A 20,627-nucleotide genomic window follows, 5' to 3' on the forward strand; every position below is an offset into this window, starting at 1 on the left:
TAGTTGTTAAAAAAGTTATCTGGAGAGCTAAAATGGCGATAGCCTTCCCTGTTCCCTAGTGGCTCACTTTCAGTTTGGTCTAGTCTCATCCTGATACCTTCTGGTATGAAAGGAGGGGGGCTGAGATGGTGAGTTAGGTACTACATTGAGATCTCCGCCTGTAGGAGAAACCAGGCCTCCATGTGGTGGCCAATGTACACATAATGCTGCAAAACATCAGCAGCCTCAAGCATACATTTGCTGCCACTGGTTTCACCTACATGTGGAGATTTCAATGTAGTACTTGCCCCAACACCTCAGCCTTCCCCCTTCCTATCAGAAGGTATCAGGACGAGACAAGATTGATCCAGAAGTAAGCAGCTAGGGAGCAAAGAAAGGTAATACCTTTCCAGCTGTCTAGATAACCTCTTTAAGGGCGCCACCTCCAGACTCCACTAGATGTTAAAGGAGTCTTGTCCTCCAGATTGTGATGTTAAATGGGGTCTCCTCCTACCCCTTTTGAGACAAATGTACCCTCCTGATGTTAAAGGCGCCTTATTTGTCTCTAGATGTTAAAAAAGTTATCTGGAGAGCTAAAATGGCGATAGCCTTCCCTGTTCCCTAGTGGCTCACTTTCAGTTTGTCTAGTCTCATCCTGATACCTTCTGGTATGAAAGGAGGGGGGCTGAGATGGTGAGTTAGGTACTACATTGAGATCTCCGCCTGTAGGAGAAACCAGGCCTCCATGTGGTGGACAATGTACACATAATGCTGCAAAACATCAGCAGCCTCACGCATACATTTGCTGCCACTGGTTTCACCTACATGTGGAGATTTCAATGTAGTACTTGCCCCAACACCTCAGCCTTCCCCCTTCCTATCAGAAGGTATCAGGACGAGACAAGATCGATCCAGAAGTAAGCAGCTAGGGAGCAAAGAAAGGTTATACCTTTCCAGCTGTCTAGATAACCTCTTTAAGGGCGCCACCTCCAGACTCCACTAGATGTTAAAGGAGTCTTGTCCTCCAGATTGTGATGTTAAATGGGGTCTCCTCCTACCCCTTTTGAGACAAATGTACCCTCCTGATGTTAAAGGCGCCTTATTTGTCTCTAGATGTTAAAAAAGTTATCTGGAGAGCTAAAATGGCGATAGCCTTCCCTGTTCCCTAGTGGCTCACTTTCAGTTTGGTCTAGTCTCATCCTGATACCTTCTGGTATGAAAGGAGGGGGGCTGAGATGGTGAGTTAGGTACTACATTGAGATCTCCGCCTGTAGGAGAAACCAGGCCTCCATGTGGTGGCCAATGTACACATAATGCTGCAAAACATCAGCAGCCTCACGCATACATTTGCTGCCACTGGTTTCACCTACATGTGGAGATTTCAACGTAGTACTTGCCCCAACACCTCAGCCTTCCCCCTTCCTATCAGAAGGTATCAGGACGAGACAAGATCGATCCAGAAGTAAGCAGCTAGGGAGCAAAGAAAGGTTATACCTTTTCAGCTGTCTAGATAACCTCTTTAAGGGCGCCACCTCCAGACTCCACTAGATGTTAAAGGAGTCATGTCCTCCAGACTTTGATGTTAAATGGGGTCTCCTCCTACCCCTTTTGAGACAAATGTACCCTCCTGATGTTAAAGGCGCCTTATTTGTCTCTAGATGTTAAAAAAAGTTATCTGGAGAGCTAAAATGGCGATAGCCTTCCCTGTTCCCTAGTGGCTCACTTTCAGTTTGGTCTAGTCTCATCCTGATACCTTCTGGTATGAAAGGAGGGGGGCTGAGATGGTGAGTTAGGTACTACATTGAAATCTCCGCCTGTAGAAGAAACCAGGCCTCCATGTGGTTGCCAATGTACACATAATGCTGCAAAACATCAGCAGCATCACGCATACATTTGCTGCCACTGGTTTCACCTACATGTGGAGATTTCAACGTAGTACTTGCCCCAACACCTCAGCCTTCCCCCTTCCTATCAGAAGGTATCAGGACGAGACAAGATCGATCCAGAAGTAAGCAGCTAGGGAGCAAAGAAAGGTTATACCTTTTCAGCTGTCTAGATAACCTCTTTAAGGGCGCCACCTCCAGACTCCACTAGATGTTAAAGGAGTCTTGTCCTCCAGACTGTGATGTTAAATGGGGTCTCCTCCTACCCCTTTTGAGACAAATATACCCTCCTGATTTTAAAGGCGCCTTATTTGTCTCTAGTTGTTAAAAAAGTTATCTGGAGAGCTAAAATGGCGATAGCCTTCCCTGTTCCCTAGTGGCTCACTTTCAGTTTGGTCTAGTCTAATCCTGATACCTTCTGGTTTGAAAGGAGGGGGGCTGAGATGGTGAGTTAGGTACTACATTGAGATCTCCACTTGTAGAAGAAACCAGGCCTCCATGTGATGGCCAATGTACACATAATGCTGCAAAACATCATCAGCATCACGCATACATTTGCTGCCACTGGTTTCACCTACATGTGGAGATTTCAACGTAGTACTTGCCCCAACACCTCAGCCTTCCCCCTTCCTATCAGAAGGTATCAGGACGAGACAAGATCGATCCAGAAGTAAGCAGCTAGGGAGCAAAGAAAGGTTATACCTTTTCAGCTGTCTAGATAGCCTCTTTAAGGGCGCCACCTCCAGACTCCACTAGATGTTAAAGGAGTCTTGTCCTCCAGACTGTGATGTTAAATGGGGTCTCCTCCTACCCCTTTTGAGACAAATGTACCCTCCTGATGTTAAAGGCGCCCTATTTGTCTCTAGTTGTTAAAAAAGTTATCTGGAGAGCTAAAATGGCGATAGCCTTCCCTGTTCCCTAGTGGCTCACTTTCAGTTTGGTCTAGTCTCATCCTGATACCTTCTGGTTTGAAAGGAGGGGGGCTGAGATGGTGAGTTAGGTACTACATTGAGATCTCCACTTGTAGAAGAAACCAGGCCTCCATGTGGTGGCCAATGTACACATAATGCTGCAAAACATCAGCAGCATCACGCATACATTTGCTGCCACTGGTTTCACCTACATGTGGAGATTTCAACGTAGTACTTGCCCCAACACCTCAGCCTTCCCCCTTCCTATCAGAAGGTATCAGGACGAGACAAGATCGATCCAGAAGTAAGCAGCTAGGGAGCAAAGAAAGGTTATACCTTTTCAGCTGTCTAGATAACCTCTTTAAGGGCGCCACCTCCAGACTCCACTAGATGTTAAAGGAGTCTTGTCCTCCAGACTGTGATGTTAAATGGGGTCTCCTCCTACCCCTTTTGAGACAAATATACCCTCCTGATTTTAAAGGCGCCTTATTTGTCTCTAGTTGTTAAAAAAGTTATCTGGAGAGCTAAAATGGCGATAGCCTTCCCTGTTCCCTAGTGGCTCACTTTCAGTTTGGTCTAGTCTAATCCTGATACCTTCTGGTTTGAAAGGAGGGGGGCTGAGATGGTGAGTTAGGTACTACATTGAGATCTCCACTTGTAGAAGAAACCAGGCCTCCATGTGATGGCCAATGTACACATAATGCTGCAAAACATCATCAGCATCACGCATACATTTGCTGCCACTGGTTTCACCTACATGTGGAGATTTCAACGTAGTACTTGCCCCAACACCTCAGCCTTCCCCCTTCCTATCAGAAGGTATCAGGACGAGACAAGATCGATCCAGAAGTAAGCAGCTAGGGAGCAAAGAAAGGTTATACCTTTTCAGCTGTCTAGATAGCCTCTTTAAGGGCGCCACCTCCAGACTCCACTAGATGTTAAAGGAGTCTTGTCCTCCAGACTGTGATGTTAAATGGGGTCTCCTCCTACCCCTTTTGAGACAAATGTACCCTCCTGATGTTAAAGGCGCCCTATTTGTCTCTAGTTGTTAAAAAAGTTATCTGGAGAGCTAAAATGGCGATAGCCTTCCCTGTTCCCTAGTGGCTCACTTTCAGTTTGGTCTAGTCTCATCCTGATACCTTCTGGTTTGAAAGGAGGGGGGCTGAGATGGTGAGTTAGGTACTACATTGAGATCTCCACTTGTAGAAGAAACCAGGCCTCCATGTGGTGGCCAATGTACACATAATGCTGCAAAACATCAGCAGCATCACGCATACATTTGCTGCCACTGGTTTCACCTACATGTGGAGATTTCAACGTAGTACTTGCCCCAACACCTCAGCCTTCCCCCTTCCTATCAGAAGGTATCAGGACGAGACAAGATCGATCCAGAAGTAAGCAGCTAGGGAGCAAAGAAAGGTTATACCTTTTCAGCTGTCTAGATAACCTCTTTAAGGGCGCCACCTCCAGACTCCACTAGATGTTAAAGGAGTCTTGTCCTCCAGACTGTGATGTTAAATGGGGTCTCCTCCTACCCCTTTTGAGACAAATGTACCCTCCTGATGTTAAAGGCGCCTTATTTGCCTCTAGATGTTAAAAAAGTTATCTGGAGAGCTAAAATGGCGATAGCCTTCCCTGTTCCCTAGTGGCTCACTTTCAGTTTGGTCTAGTCTCATCCTGATACCTTCTGGTATGAAAGGAGGGGGGCTGAGATGGTGAGTTAGGTACTACATTGAGATCTCCGCCTGTAGGAGAAACCAGGCCTCCATGTGGTGGCCAATGTACACATAATGCTGCAAAACATCAGCAGCCTCACGCATACATTTGCTGCCACTGGTTTCACCTACATGTGGAGATTTCAACGTAGTACTTGCCCCAACACCTCAGCCTTCCCCCTTCCTATCAGAAGGTATCAGGACAAGACAAGATCGATCCAGAAGTAAGCAGCTAGGGAGCAAAGAAAGGTTATACCTTTTCAGCTGTCTAGATAACCTCTTTAAGGGCGCCACCTCCAGACTCTACTAGATGTTAAAGGAGTCTTGTCCTCCAGACTGTGATGTTAAATGGGGTCTCCTCCTACCCCTTTTGAGACAAATATACCCTCCTGATGTTAAAGGCGCCTTATTTTTCTCTAGATGTTAAAAAAGTTATCTGGAGAGCTAAAATGGCGATAGCCTTCCCTGTTCCCTAGTGGCTCACTTTCAGTTTGGTCTAGTCTCATCCTGATACCTTCTGGTTTGAAAGGAGGGGGGCTGAGATGGTGAGTTAGGTACTACATTGAGATCTCCACTTGTAGAAGAAACCAGGCCTCCATGTGGTGGCCAATGTACACATAATGCTGCAAAACATCAGCAGCATCACGCATACATTTGCTGCCACTGGTTTCACCTACATGTGGAGATTTCAACGTAGTACTTGCCCCAACACCTCAGCCTTCCCCCTTCCTATCAGAAGGTATCAGGACGAGACAAGATCGATCCAGAAGTAAGCAGCTAGGGAGCAAAGAAAGGTTATACCTTTTCAGCTGTCTAGATAACCTCTTTAAGGGCGCCACCTCCAGACTCCACTAGATGTTAAAGGAGTCTTGTCCTCCAGACTGTGATGTTAAATGGGGTCTCCTCCTACCCCTTTTGAGACAAATATACCCTCCTGATGTTAAAGGCGCCTTATTTGTCTCTAGATGTTAAAAAAGTTATCTGGAGAGCTAAAATGGCGATAGCCTTCCCTGTTCCCTAGTGGCTCACTTTCAGTTTGGTCTAGTCTCATCCTGATACCTTCTGGTTTGAAAGGAGGGGGGCTGAGATGGTGAGTTAGGTACTACATTGAGATCTCCACTTGTAGAAGAAACCAGGCCTCCATGTGGTGGCCAATGTACACATAATGCTGCAAAACATCAGCAGCATCACGCATACATTTGCTGCCACTGGTTTCACCTACATGTGGAGATTTCAACGTAGTACTTGCCCCAACACCTCAGCCTTCCCCCTTCCTATCAGAAGGTATCAGGACGAGACAAGATCGATCCAGAAGTAAGCAGCTAGGGAGCAAAGAAAGGTTATACCTTTTCAGCGGTCTAGATAACCTCTTTAAGGGCGCCACCTCCAGACTCCACTAGATGTTAAAGGAGTCTTGTCCTCCAGATTGTGATGTTAAATGGGGTCTCCTCCTACCCCTTTTGAGACAAATATACCCTCCTGATGTTAAAGGCGCCTTATTTTTCTCTAGATGTTAAAAAAGTTATCTGGAGAGCTAAAATGGCGATAGCCTTCCCTGTTCCCTAGTGGCTCACTTTCAGTTTGGTCTAGTCTCATCCTGATACCTTCTGGTTTGAAAGGAGGGGGGCTGAGATGGTGAGTTAGGTACTACATTGAGATCTCCACTTGTAGAAGAAACCAGGCCTCCATGTGGTGGCCAATGTACACATAATGCTGCAAAACATCAGCAGCATCACGCATACATTTGCTGCCACTGGTTTCACCTACATGTGGAGATTTCAACGTAGTACTTGCCCCAACACCTCAGCCTTCCCCCTTCCTATCAGAAGGTATCAGGACGAGACAAGATCGATCCAGAAGTAAGCAGCTAGGGAGCAAAGAAAGGTTATACCTTTTCAGCTGTCTAGATAACCTCTTTAAGGGCGCCACCTCCAGACTCCACTAGATGTTAAAGGAGTCTTGTCCTCCAGACTGTGATGTTAAATGGGGTCTCCTCCTACCCCTTTTGAGACAAATATACCCTCCTGATGTTAAAGGCGCCTTATTTGTCTCTAGATGTTAAAAAAGTTATCTGGAGAGCTAAAATGGCGATAGCCTTCCCTGTTCCCTAGTGGCTCACTTTCAGTTTGGTCTAGTCTCATCCTGATACCTTCTGGTTTGAAAGGAGGGGGGCTGAGATGGTGAGTTAGGTACTACATTGAGATCTCCACTTGTAGAAGAAACCAGGCCTCCATGTGGTGGCCAATGTACACATAATGCTGCAAAACATCAGCAGCATCACGCATACATTTGCTGCCACTGGTTTCACCTACATGTGGAGATTTCAACGTAGTACTTGCCCCAACACCTCAGCCTTCCCCCTTCCTATCAGAAGGTATCAGGACGAGACAAGATCGATCCAGAAGTAAGCAGCTAGGGAGCAAAGAAAGGTTATACCTTTTCAGCGGTCTAGATAACCTCTTTAAGGGCGCCACCTCCAGACTCCACTAGATGTTAAAGGAGTCTTGTCCTCCAGATTGTGATGTTAAATGGGGTCTCCTCCTACCCCTTTTGAGACAAATGTACCCTCCTGATGTTAAAGGCGCCTTATTTGTCTCTAGATGTTAAAAAAGTTATCTGGAGAGCTAAAATGGCGATAGCCTTCCCTGTTCCCTAGTGGCTCACTTTCAGTTTGGTCTAGTCTCATCCTGATACCTTCTGGTATGAAAGGAGGGGGGCTGAGATGGTGAGTTAGGTACTACATTGAAATCTCCGCCTGTAGAAGAAACCAGGCCTCCATATGGTTGCCAATGTACACATAATGCTGCAAAACATCAGCAGCATCACGCATACATTTGCTGCCACTGGTTTCACCTACATGTGGAGATTTCAACGTAGTACTTGCCCCAACACCTCAGCCTTCCCCCTTCCTATCAGAAGGTATCAGGACGAGACAAGATCGATCCAGAAGTAAGCAGCTAGGGAGCAAAGAAAGGTTATACCTTTTCAGCTGTCTAGATAACCTCTTTAAGGGCGCCACCTCCAGACTCCACTAGATGTTAAAGGAGTCTTGTCCTCCAGACTTTGATGTTAAATGGGGTCTCCTCCTACCCCTTTTGAGACAAATGTACCCTCCTGATGTTAAAGGCGCCTTATTTGTCTCTAGATGTTAAAAAAAGTTATCTGGAGAGCTAAAATGGCGATAGCCTTCCCTGTTCCCTAGTGGCTCACTTTCAGTTTGGTCTAGTCTCATCCTGATACCTTCTGGTATGAAAGGAGGGGGGCTGAGATGGTGAGTTAGGTACTACATTGAAATCTCCGCCTGTAGAAGAAACCAGGCCTCCATGTGGTTGCCAATGTACACATAATGCTGCAAAACATCAGCAGCATCACGCATACATTTGCTGCCACTGGTTTCACCTACATGTGGAGATTTCAACGTAGTACTTGCCCCAACACCTCAGCCTTCCCCCTTCCTATCAGAAGGTATCAGGACGAGACAAGATCGATCCAGAAGTAAGCAGCTAGGGAGCAAAGAAAGGTTATACCTTTTCAGCGGTCTAGATAACCTCTTTAAGGGCGCCACCTCCAGACTCTACTAGATGTTAAAGGAGTCTTGTCCTCCAGACTGTGATGTTAAATGGGGTCTCCTCCTACCCCTTTTGAGACAAATATACCCTCCTGATGTTAAAGGCGCCTTATTTGTCTCTAGATGTTAAAAAAGTTATCTGGAGAGCTAAAATGGCGATAGCCTTCCCTGTTCCCTAGTGGCTCACTTTCAGTTTGGTCTAGTCTCATCCTGATACCTTCTGGTTTGAAAGGAGGGGGGCTGAGATGGTGAGTTAGGTACTACATTGAGATCTCCACTTGTAGAAGAAACCAGGCCTCCATGTGGTGGCCAATGTACACATAATGCTGCAAAACATCAGCAGCATCACGCATACATTTGCTGCCACTGGTTTCACCTACATGTGGAGATTTCAACGTAGTACTTGCCCCAACACCTCAGCCTTCCCCCTTCCTATCAGAAGGTATCAGGACGAGACAAGATCGATCCAGAAGTAAGCAGCTAGGGAGCAAAGAAAGGTTATACCTTTTCAGCTGTCTAGATAACCTCTTTAAGGGCGCCACCTCCAGACTCCACTAGATGTTAAAGGAGTCTTGTCCTCCAGACTGTGATGTTAAATGGGGTCTCCTCCTACCCCTTTTGAGACAAATGTACCCTCCTGATGTTAAAGGCGCCTTATTTGTCTCTAGATGTTAAAAAAGTTATCTGGAGAGCTAAAATGGCGATAGCCTTCCCTGTTCCCTAGTGGCTCACTTTCAGTTTGGTCTAGTCTCATCCTGATACCTTCTGGTATGAAAGGAGGGGGGCTGAGATGGTGAGTTAGGTACTACATTGAGATCTCCGCCTGTAGGAGAAACCAGGCCTCCATGTGGTGGCCAATGTACACATAATGCTGCAAAACATCAGCAGCCTCACGCATACATTTGCTGCCACTGGTTTCACCTACATGTGGAGATTTCAACGTAGTACTTGCCCCAACACCTCAGCCTTCCCCCTTCCTATCAGAAGGTATCAGGACAAGACAAGATCGATCCAGAAGTAAGCAGCTAGGGAGCAAAGAAAGGTTATACCTTTTCAGCTGTCTATATAACCTCTTTAAGGGCGCCACCTCCAGACTCTACTAGATGTTAAAGGAGTCTTGTCCTCCAGACTGTGATGTTAAATGGGGTCTCCTCCTACCCCTTTTGAGACAAATATACCCTCCTGATGTTAAAGGCGCCTTATTTGTCTCTAGATGTTAAAAAAGTTATCTGGAGAGCTAAAATGGCGATAGCCTTCCCTGTTCCCTAGTGGCTCACTTTCAGTTTGGTCTAGTCTCATCCTGATACCTTCTGGTATGAAAGGAGGGGGGCTGAGATGGTGAGTTAGGTACTACATTGAGATCTCCGCCTGTAGAAGAAACCAGGCCTCCATGTGGTGGCCAATGTACACATAATGCTGCAAAACATCAGCAGCATCACGCATACATTTGCTGCCACTGGTTTCACCTACATGTGGAGATTTCAACGTAGTACTTGCCCCAACACCTCAGCCTTCCCCCTTCCTATCAGAAGGTATCAGGACGAGACAAGATCGATCCAGAAGTAAGCAGCTAGGGAGCAAAGAAAGGTTATACCTTTTCAGCTGTCTAGATAACCTCTTTAAGGGCGCCACCTCCAGACTCCACTAGATGTTAAAGGAGTCTTGTCCTCCAAACTTTGATGTTAAATGGGGTTTCCTCCTACCCCTTTTGAGACAAATGTACCCTCCTGATGTTAAAGGCGCCTTATTTGTCTCTAGATGTTAAAAAAAGTTATCTGGAGAGCTAAAATGGCGATAGCCTTCCCTGTTCCCTAGTGGCTCACTTTCAGTTTGGTCTAGTCTCATCCTGATACCTTCTGGTATGAAAGGAGGGGGGCTGAGATGGTGAGTTAGGTACTACATTGAAATCTCCGCCTGTAGAAGAAACCAGGCCTCCATGTGGTTGCCAATGTACACATAATGCTGCAAAACATCAGCAGCATCACGCATACATTTGCTGCCACTGGTTTCACCTACATGTGGAGATTTCAACGTAGTACTTGCCCCAACACCTCAGCCTTCCCCCTTCCTATCAGAAGGTATCAGGACGAGACAAGATCGATCCAGAAGTAAGCAGCTAGGGAGCAAAGAAAGGTTATACCTTTTCAGCTGTCTAGATAACCTCTTTAAGGGCGCCACCTCCAGACTCCACTAGATGTTAAAGGAGTCTTGTCCTCCAGACTGTGATGTTAAATGGGGTCTCCTCCTACCCCTTTTGAGACAAATATACCCTCCTGATGTTAAAGGCGCCTTATTTGTCTCTAGTTGTTAAAAAAGTTATCTGGAGAGCTAAAATGGCGATAGCCTTCCCTGTTCCCTAGTGGCTCACTTTCAGTTTGTTCTAGTCTCATCCTGATACCTTCTGGTTTGAAAGGAGGGGGGCTGAGATGGTGAGTTAGGTACTACATTGAGATCTCCACTTGTAGAAGAAACCAGGCCTCCATGTGGTGGCCAATGTACACATAATGCTACAAAACATCAGCAGCATCACGCATACATTTGCTGCCACTGGTTTCACCTACATGTGGAGATTTCAACGTAGTACTTGCCCCAACACCTCAGCCTTCCCCCTTCCTATCAGAAGGTATCAGGACGAGACAAGATCGATCCAGAAGTAAGCAGCTAGGGAGCAAAGAAAGGTTATACCTTTTCAGCTGTCTAGATAACCTCTTTAAGGGCGCCACCTCCAGACTCCACTAGATGTTAAAGGAGTCTTGTCCTCCAGACTGTGATGTTAAATGGGGTCTCCTCCTACCCCTTTTGAGACAAATGTACCCTCCTGATGTTAAAGGCGCCTTATTTGTCTCTAGTTGTTAAAAAAGTTATCTGGAGAGCTAAAATGGCGATAGCCTTCCCTGTTCCCTAGTGGCTCACTTTCAGTTTGTTCTAGTCTCATCCTGATACCTTCTGGTTTGAAAGGAGGGGGGCTGAGATGGTGAGTTAGGTACTACATTGAGATCTCCACTTGTAGAAGAAACCAGGCCTCCATGTGGTGGCCAATGTACACATAATGCTGCAAAACATCAGCAGCATCACGCATACATTTGCTGCCACTGGTTTCACCTACATGTGGAGATTTCAACGTAGTACTTGCCCCAACACCTCAGCCTTCCCCCTTCCTATCAGAAGGTATCAGGACGAGACAAGATCGATCCAGAAGTAAGCAGCTAGGGAGCAAAGAAAGGTTATACCTTTTCAGCTGTCTAGATAACCTCTTTAAGGGCGCCACCTCCAGACTCCACTAGATGTTAAAGGAGTCTTGTCCTCCAGACTGTGATGTTAAATGGGGTCTCCTCCTACCCCTTTTGAGACAAATGTACCCTCCTGATGTTAAAGGCGCCTTATTTGTCTCTAGTTGTTAAAAAAGTTATCTGGAGAGCTAAAATGGAGATAGCCTTCCCTGTTCCCTAGTGGCTCACTTTCAGTTTGGTCTAGTCTCATCCTGATACCTTCTGGATTGAAAGGAGGGGGGCTGAGATGGTGAGTTAGGTACTACATTGAGATCTCCACTTGTAGAAGAAACCAGGCCTCCATGTGGTGGCCAATGTACACATAATGCTGCAAAACATCAGCAGCATCACGCATACATTTGCTGCAACTGGTTTCACCTACATGTGGAGATTTCAACGTAGTACTTGCCCCAACACCTCAGCCTTCCCCCTTCCTTTCAGAAGGTATCAGGACGAGACAAGATCGATCCAGAAGTAAGCAGCTAGGGAGCAAAGAAAGGTTATACCTTTTCAGCTGTCTAGATAACCTCTTTAAGGGCGCCACCTCCAGACTCCACTAGATGTTAAAGGAGTCTTGTCCTCCAGACTGTGATGTTAAATGGGGTCTCCTCCTACCCCTTTTGAGACAAATGTACCCTCCTGATGTTAAAGGCGCCTTATTTGTCTCTAGTTGTTAAAAAAGTTATCTGGAGAGCTAAAATGGCGATAGCCTTCCCTGTTCCCTAGTGGCTCACTTTCAGTTTGTTCTAGTCTCATCCTGATACCTTCTGGTTTGAAAGGAGGGGGGCTGAGATGGTGAGTTAGGTACTACATTGAGATCTCCACTTGTAGAAGAAACCAGGCCTCCATGTGGTGGCCAATGTACACATAATGCTGCAAAACATCAGCAGCATCACGCATACATTTGCTGCCACTGGTTTCACCTACATGTGGAGATTTCAACGTAGTACTTGCCCCAACACCTCAGCCTTCCCCCTTCCTATCAGAAGGTATCAGGACGAGACAAGATCGATCCAGAAGTAAGCAGCTAGGGAGCAAAGAAAGGTTATACCTTTTCAGCTGTCTAGATAACCTCTTTAAGGGCGCCACCTCCAGACTCCACTAGATGTTAAAGGAGTCTTGTCCTCCAGACTGTGATGTTAAATGGGGTCTCCTCCTACCCCTTTTGAGACAAATGTACCCTCCTGATGTTAAAGGCGCCTTATTTGTCTCTAGTTGTTAAAAAAGTTATCTGGAGAGCTAAAATGGAGATAGCCTTCCCTGTTCCCTAGTGGCTCACTTTCAGTTTGGTCTAGTCTCATCCTGATACCTTCTGGATTGAAAGGAGGGGGGCTGAGATGGTGAGTTAGGTACTACATTGAGATCTCTACTTGTAGAAGAAACCAGGCCTCCATGTGGTGGCCAATGTACACATAATGCTGCAAAACATCAGCAGCATCACGCATACATTTGCTGCCACTGGTTTCACCTACATGTGGAGATTTCAACGTAGTACTTGCCCCAACACCTCAGCCTTCCCCCTTCCTATCAGAAGGTATCAGGGCGAGACAAGATCGATCCAGAAGTAAGCAGCTAGGGAGCAAAGAAAGGTTATACCTTTTCAGCTGTCTAGATAACCTCTTTAAGGGCGCCACCTCCAGACTCCACTAGATGTTAAAGGAGTCTTGTCCTCCAGACTGTGATGTTAAATGGGGTCTCCTCCTACCCCTTTTGAGACAAATGTACCCTCCTGATGTTAAAGGCGCCTTATTTGTCTCTAGATGTTAAAAAAGTTATCTGGAGAGCTAAAATGGCGATAGCCTTCCCTGTTCCCTAGTGGCTCACTTTCAGTTTGGTCTAGTCTCATCCTGATACCTTCTGGTATGAAAGGAGGGGGGCTGAGATGGTGAGTTAGGTACTACATTGAGATCTCCGCCTGTAGGAGAAACCAGGCCTCCATGTGGTGGCCAATGTACACATAATGCTGCAAAACATCAGCAGCCTCACGCATACATTTGCTGCCACTGGTTTCACCTACATGTGGAGATTTCAATGTAGTACTTGCCCCAACACCTCAGCCTTCCCCCTTCCTATCAGAAGGTATCAGGACAAGACAAGATCGATCCAGAAGTAAGCAGCTAGGGAGCAAAGAAAGGTTATACCTTTTCAGCTGTCTAGATAACCTCTTTAAGGGCGCCACCTCCAGACTCTACTAGATGTTAAAGGAGTCTTGTCCTCCAGACTGTGATGTTAAATGGGGTCTCCTCCTACCCCTTTTGAGACAAATATACCCTCCTGATGATAAAGGCGCCTTATTTGTCTCTAGTTGTTAAAAAAGTTATCTGGAGAGCTAAAATGGCGATAGCCTTCCCTGTTCCCTAGTGGCTCACTTTCAGTTTGGTCTAGTCTCATCCTGATACCTTCTGGTTTGAAAGGAGGGGGGCTGAGATGGTGAGTTAGGTACTACATTGAGATCTCCACTTGTAGAAGAAACCAGGCCTCCATGTGGTGGCCAATGTACACATAATGCTGCAAAACATCAGCAGCATCACGCATACATTTGCTGCCACTGGTTTCACCTACATGTGGAGATTTCAACGTAGTACTTGCCCCAACACCTCAGCCTTCCCCCTTCCTATCAGAAGGTATCAGGACGAGACAAGATCGATCCAGAAGTAAGCATCTAGGGACCAAAGAAAGGTTATACCTTTTCAGCTGTCTAGATAACCTCTTTAAGGGCGCCACCTCCAGACTCCACTAGATGTTAAAGGAGTCTTGTCCTCCAGACTGTGATGTTAAATGGGGTCTCCTCCTACCCCTTTTGAGACAAATGTACCCTCCTGATGTTAAAGGCGCCTTATTTGTCTCTAGATGTTAAAAAAGTTATCTGGAGAGCTAAAATGGCAATAGCCTTCCCTGTTCCCTAGTGGCTCACTTTCAGTTTGGTCTAGTCTCATCCTGATACCTTCTGGTGTGAAAGGAGGGGGGCTGAGATGGTGAGTTAGGTACTACATTGAGATCTCCACTTGTAGAAGAAACCAGGCCTCCATGTGGTGGCCAATGTACACATAATGCTGCAAAACATCAGCAGCATCACGCATACATTTGCTGCCACTGGTTTCACCTACATGTGGAGATTTCAACGTAGTACTTGCCCCAACACCTCAGCCTTCCCCCTTCCTATCAGAAGGTATCAGGACGAGACAAGATCGATCCAGAAGTAAGCAGCTAGGGACCAAAGAAAGGTTATACCTTTTCAGCTGTCTAGATAACCTCTTTAAGGGCGCCACCTCCAGACTCCACTAGATGTTAAAGGAGTCTTGTCCTCCAGACTGTGATGTTAAATGGGGTCTCCTCCTACCCCTTTTGAGACAAATGTACCCTCCTGATGTTAAAGGCGCCTTATTTGTCTCTAGATGTTAAAAAAGTTATCTGGAGAGCTAAAATGGCAATAGCCTTCCCTGTTCCCTAGTGGCTCACTTTCAGTTTGGTCTAGTCTCATCCTGATACCTTTTGGTGTGAAAGGAGGGGGGCTGAGATGGTGAGTTAGGTACTACATTGAGATCTCCACTTGTAGAAGAAACCAGGCCTCCATGTGGTGGCCAATGTACACATAATGCTGCAAAACATCAGCAGCCTCACGCATACATTTGCTGCCACTGGTTTCACCTACATGTGGAGATTTCAACGTAGTACTTGCCCCAACACCTCAGCCTTCCCCCTTCCTATCAGAAGGTATCAGGACGAGACAAGATCGATCCAGAAGTAAGCAGCTAGGGAGCAAAGAAAAGTTATACCTTTTCAGCTGTCTAGATAACCTCTTTAAGGGCGCCACCTCCAGACTCCACTAGATGTTAAAGGAGTCTTGTCCTCCAGACTGTGATGTTAAATGGGGTCTCCTCCTACCCCTTTTGAGACAAATGTACCCTCCTGATGTTAAAGGCGCCTTATTTGTCTCTAGATGTTAAAAAAGTTATCTGGAGAGCTAAAATGGCGATAGCCTTCCCTGTTCCCTAGTGGCTCACTTTCAGTTTGGTCTAGTCTCATCCTGATACCTTCTGGTATGAAAGGAGGGGGGCTGAGATGGTGAGTTAGGTACTACATTGAGATCTCCGCCTGTAGGAGAAACCAGGCCTCCATGTGGTGGCCAATGTACACATAATGCTGCAAAACATCAGCAGCCTCACGCATACATTTGCTGCCACTGGTTTCACCTACATGTGGAGAATTCAACGTAGTACTTGCCCCAACACCTCAGCCTTCCCCCTTCCTATCAGAAGGTATCAGGACGAGACAAGATCGATCCAGAAGTAAGCAGCTAGGGAGCAAAGAAAGGTTATACCTTTTCAGCTGTCTAGATAACCTCTTTAAGGGCGCCACCTCCAGACTCCACTAGATGTTAAAGGAGTCTTGTCCTCCAGACTGTGATGTTAAATGGGGTCTCCTCCTACCCCTTTTGAGACAAATGTACCCTCCTGATGTTAAAGGCGCCTTATTTGTCTCTAGATGTTAAAAAAGTTATCTGGAGAGCTAAAATGGCTATAGCCTTCCCTGTTCCCTAGTGGCTCACTTTCAGTTTGGTCTAGTCTCATCCTGATACCTTCTGGTATGAAAGGAGGAGGGCTGAGATGGTGGTTAGGTTACTATGTTGTGATCAACACATGCAGGTGAAACCAGGCCTCCATGCAGTGGCCAATGTACAACAATGTTGCATACATTTGCTGCCACTGGTTTCGTCTGCATGTGCTGATTGCAACATAGTACCTGCCCTGCCATCTCAGCCCTTTTTCTTCATAGCAGAAGGTATCGGAATGAGACGAGACCAAACTAGGAGTAAGACAATAGTGAAGCTAGGAGAGGTAATACCTTTTCAGCTCTCTATATAACCTTTTTAACGGCGCCACCTCCTCACTCAACTTGATGTTAGTTTGTTAAATTAAACATGAACGTCCTTACCTTGCTGATGATATTTCTCACGGCTCTACGTACGGAGGCACAGCAAGATCTTATGCAGCATTCCTCGTTGTTGTTAATCAACAGTCTCTCTGCTATCTTCATGATGATGGGCTACAATAAAAATATAACAATCATTGTATTCTCTCCATTACAGTCATTTTCTATCCTTGTTAGGAATTCTTCACAGTGTATAATAAATGAGGCTCTTACCCTGTCCACGTCATCCATCTTGTTGAGTACGTCCTAAAATATAAATGTAACAATGTGAATAAAGTGTTATATTTGCTGAGGGCTTCAGATTTCTGCAATGTATTTACCATTATTTATCAGTCGAGCAGTGAGAAAAATAATATCTGGTTTATTTTGTGTTCTTCTCATATAATTTTAGTGTTCCCTATTATTACATTTCTCTATTAGCCAGAACATAGGGACACAAAGAGAAGCAGTTCTCTAGAGGATTATGGCCCAAAATTACTAAAAACGTCTGATGATTATACAGTGTCATCCCATACTCGACAGTCCTAGAATGTGTCAGACTTATCACAGGCGTACAAGGCTGTTTGATGAATCTATCTAACTCATACACTACACTTAGACTAAGTTTAGATCAGCTATTCTGGCCTACATTTTGACACATAGTATGGCATCTCATATACAGGATAGGGATAAGTGTATAATTGCAGGGGGTCCCACCATCTCTCTCGCATCTCTTACAGCATGTGCTGAAGAAAACATGTGCTCCATTCATTTGTATAGGATTGCCGGAGATGCCCGAGTGTGGTACTCAGGTATCTTCGGCGCTTACATAGAAATAAATGAGGACATGCCATCTACAGCACACCCTCTTTTTGAGAGCCAGGGTCTTATTCTGTAGATTGTGGGGGTTTCCATCAGTTGGATACCTGTGATCAGAGACTTATCGTCCTCACTGGACAATCCGTTTAAGCTATGCCCTCTTTAAAAAAAAAAAAACACATATTACCAAAATGTGAAATGTCATTTGATTTCCTTGCTGACAGAAGAGAGTGTTAGTCCATGCTGCCATGTGAGCTGTGCCCTGACAGTAACTCTCAGATCTAACTGACTGAGAGCCAGGAGAGTACACAGAGCACAGAATATCCCACCTACACTTCCTAAATTCTGTTTTAGCAAGTCTATGGACAGAGACAGAATGTACTTTTGACATACAGTGGATGATGTTTTAGTAATGAAGGAGACACCTAGAGGCAAGAAATATAATGCTTATAACTATTTCACATGGGTTTTTATCTTCATCAATACTCTATTCAATTCTATTTAGTTGCCTGAAATGACAGTACTCATTGAACTCCTTTAATGTAAAATGTATGTCATAGTGCTGTAAGGGGTAATATGGTGCAAATCCCGCTCCATACCCTGGCTGTTTTCTGTAAAGGTAGGCCATGTCTAGTAGCCAACATGCAGTGATCGCTGCTGTGGAATATTAAAGGGGTACTCTGCCCTTAGACATATCATCCCCTATCCAGAGGATAGAGGATAATATGTCTGATCGCAGGGGTGCAGCCGCTGGGACCCCCGCGGTCTTCGGGCTAGATTGCCTGGGGTTTCCATGTTTGTGACACTACGCCACTCCCCACTCCATTAATGTCTATAGGAGGGGACGATATGGCTAGTAAAGGCCCCAGGCTTCCGTGTTAATGAACGCCCCAGTGCTGCAGCAGCTGGACCCCCCACAATCATATATGTTATCCCATAATAACATTTCTAGGGGCGGAGTACCCCTTTAACCCTTTAGATGCCAGTTGTCAAAGTTCACAGCTGCATCTTAATGGAGGATTGGATTCCGTTTCCTGGTACTTTTTTATTGATATAGTGTAGATTGCATTGATCAATAAAGAACATATCTCCTGCATTGATCTGTAAAATCCATACAAGTTCCATAGGGCAGTGGTCTCCGCACTGTGGACCTCCAGATGTTGCAAACCTACAAAGCCTAGTTTTGCAACATCTGGTGGACCACAGTTTGAATATCACTGCCCTAGGGGGTCTAATAACGTGTAAAATACATAATATATATATATATATATATATATATATATATCTTTACAAATATAAATTAACCCCTTCCAAATGAGATTTCAATCACCCCTTTTTTCCTATTTATATAAAATAAAATATAACATATTTTGAATCACTGCCTGCGTAAATATCTAATCTTAAAATATAAAAGTATTATTCCCAGGCAGTAAATAGCGTAAACAAACAAAAAAAATCTAAAAACAGCTCCATAGGCCAAAAAATTTAAAAGCTATAGGGCATAGTCATGATATTTTTAAAGCATTATTTTAAAACTAAAACCATATTAATTTCATAACATTGTATTTGCATTGACCTGTAGAATCGTAATAACATGTCAGTTTAACAGCATGATAAATGACATAAGAATTACCCCCCCACACACACACACACATTTTCAAAATAGTTTTTTTTTCAATTTCACATGAATAATATGTTTGTTTTTTTTGTTTCCCAGCATAATTTTTGGAAAGAAGGAAGTCATCATAAAATATTATTGGCCCAGCAAAGTCCACATATGAGTATGTAAATTAAAAAAAAATAGTTATGGCTAATAAGGGGAGGAACAAAACGAAAATGTTAAAATGAAAATTGGCTTATTTGAAATATGACTTACATAGTAGTCGGCGATGTTCAATCCAGATTCTCTTATCTGTCCAAACATAAATGAAAAATAATACAGAAAGAGGTTATTGTTTTTTCAATTTATTGTAGTTATTCAGAACTTACTTATGCATTGGAGGTGTTTCCTAACAATATTAGCCCATGTAGTATGTGCCTTCTTTAAGGCTAATCCAGTTTGTAATAGAACATATTGACAGAATATAGCTACAGCATTCTGTGCTATTCTATTAAGAATAAAGGAAACCCGATGAAATTCAGCCTTTATTGTCTGATTATATATAAGCTACATACATCATTATAATGATTTGAATTATATAAAATCATTCTCATCAGCTCGTTCCTCTGTTTCCATGGCACACTATGCTATTGGCTCAACACACCAACGTTTGTGCAGTACACACAGGAACAGAGACTACTGTTTATACCTGGACTCCACACTCCTGTACCTGGAGTGGTGATGCATACGATACAGCATGCACCAACCCTAACCTATGTTACTTACCAGTATTGTATATAGTACTATGTACATTGCCACTAACCTCTCTCATCTGGCCTGGAGAATTTGGATTAAAAATATGTTGTACTGCCTCGATGAAGATAGCAGGTGCTACATTTATACTTTGTTAAAGGAAACCTGTCACCATTTTATGCTGCCCAAAGGACAGGAAGCATAAAACAGGTGAAGGCAGAAGGATGGCAAGACACTATGATTAACTATGAAACACTCGCGCATTTCAGACTATCATAGTTTAAAAATGCCACCAAGACTCAGGTAAGTAGTAACAGGGGGTGTATGGCAGTAACTGCTTCTCACCACATTGGCCCTGAGCAATGCATCTTTCTCACTCAGTGCTGGTGGGGTGAAGAGCAACTGCTTGACCATCTATATATAGGATTCAGAGTTAATCATAGTGTCCTGGCACCCTGCTACCTCCACCTGTTTTATGTTTCCCATTCGCAGTTTCAGAAGCATAAAACCATAAAATTGGTGACAGGTTCCCTTTAACCTCTTAAGGACTCAAGGCATGCATGTAAGCCCTGCGCCTTCTCCCCGCTATGACATGCGCTCAGGAGTTGAGAGCATGTTCAACAGCTGAGTGCACGTCATAGTGGGGTGGTGGGAACTGTGTCTACTGCCGGACATCATCGATCTTGGTGATGTCCAGCATTAAACCCTTAGACTTCACAATAAAAGTTGATTGCGACATGTAAAATGCAAAAAAAATAAATAAAAATGAACAATCGCAGCTGCATAGCAGAGCTAATCGGGACCGTAGTGGTGAAATTGCGATGTCCGCTAAAAGGACAGCGGGAGGGCCCTTACCTGCCACCTCGTCCGATCAGCAATCCAAAGCTCCAGTTAGCCATGACAGCCTGAAGCAATAAGGCACTGATAACACTGATCAATGCTATGCTATGGCATAGCATTGTTCAGTGTATTCAATCTAATGATTGCGTGTTATAGTCAACTATGGGGTCTAAAAAAATAGTGTTATTTTTTTTTTTTTTTTTAGAAAACTCTTAATAAATGTAATTAAACCCCATCCCTAGTAAAAGTTTGAATCACCTCCTTTCTCCCATGAAGAATTGTAAACAAAAATAAACATAAACATATGTGGTACTGCCACGTGTTTAAAAGTACAACCTATAAAAATATAATGTTAATTAAACCGTACAGACAATGCGTA

This window comes from Hyla sarda, chromosome 7, assembly GCF_029499605.1.
Source record: "Hyla sarda isolate aHylSar1 chromosome 7, aHylSar1.hap1, whole genome shotgun sequence".
Classification (NCBI taxonomy): Eukaryota; Metazoa; Chordata; class Amphibia; order Anura; family Hylidae; genus Hyla; species Hyla sarda.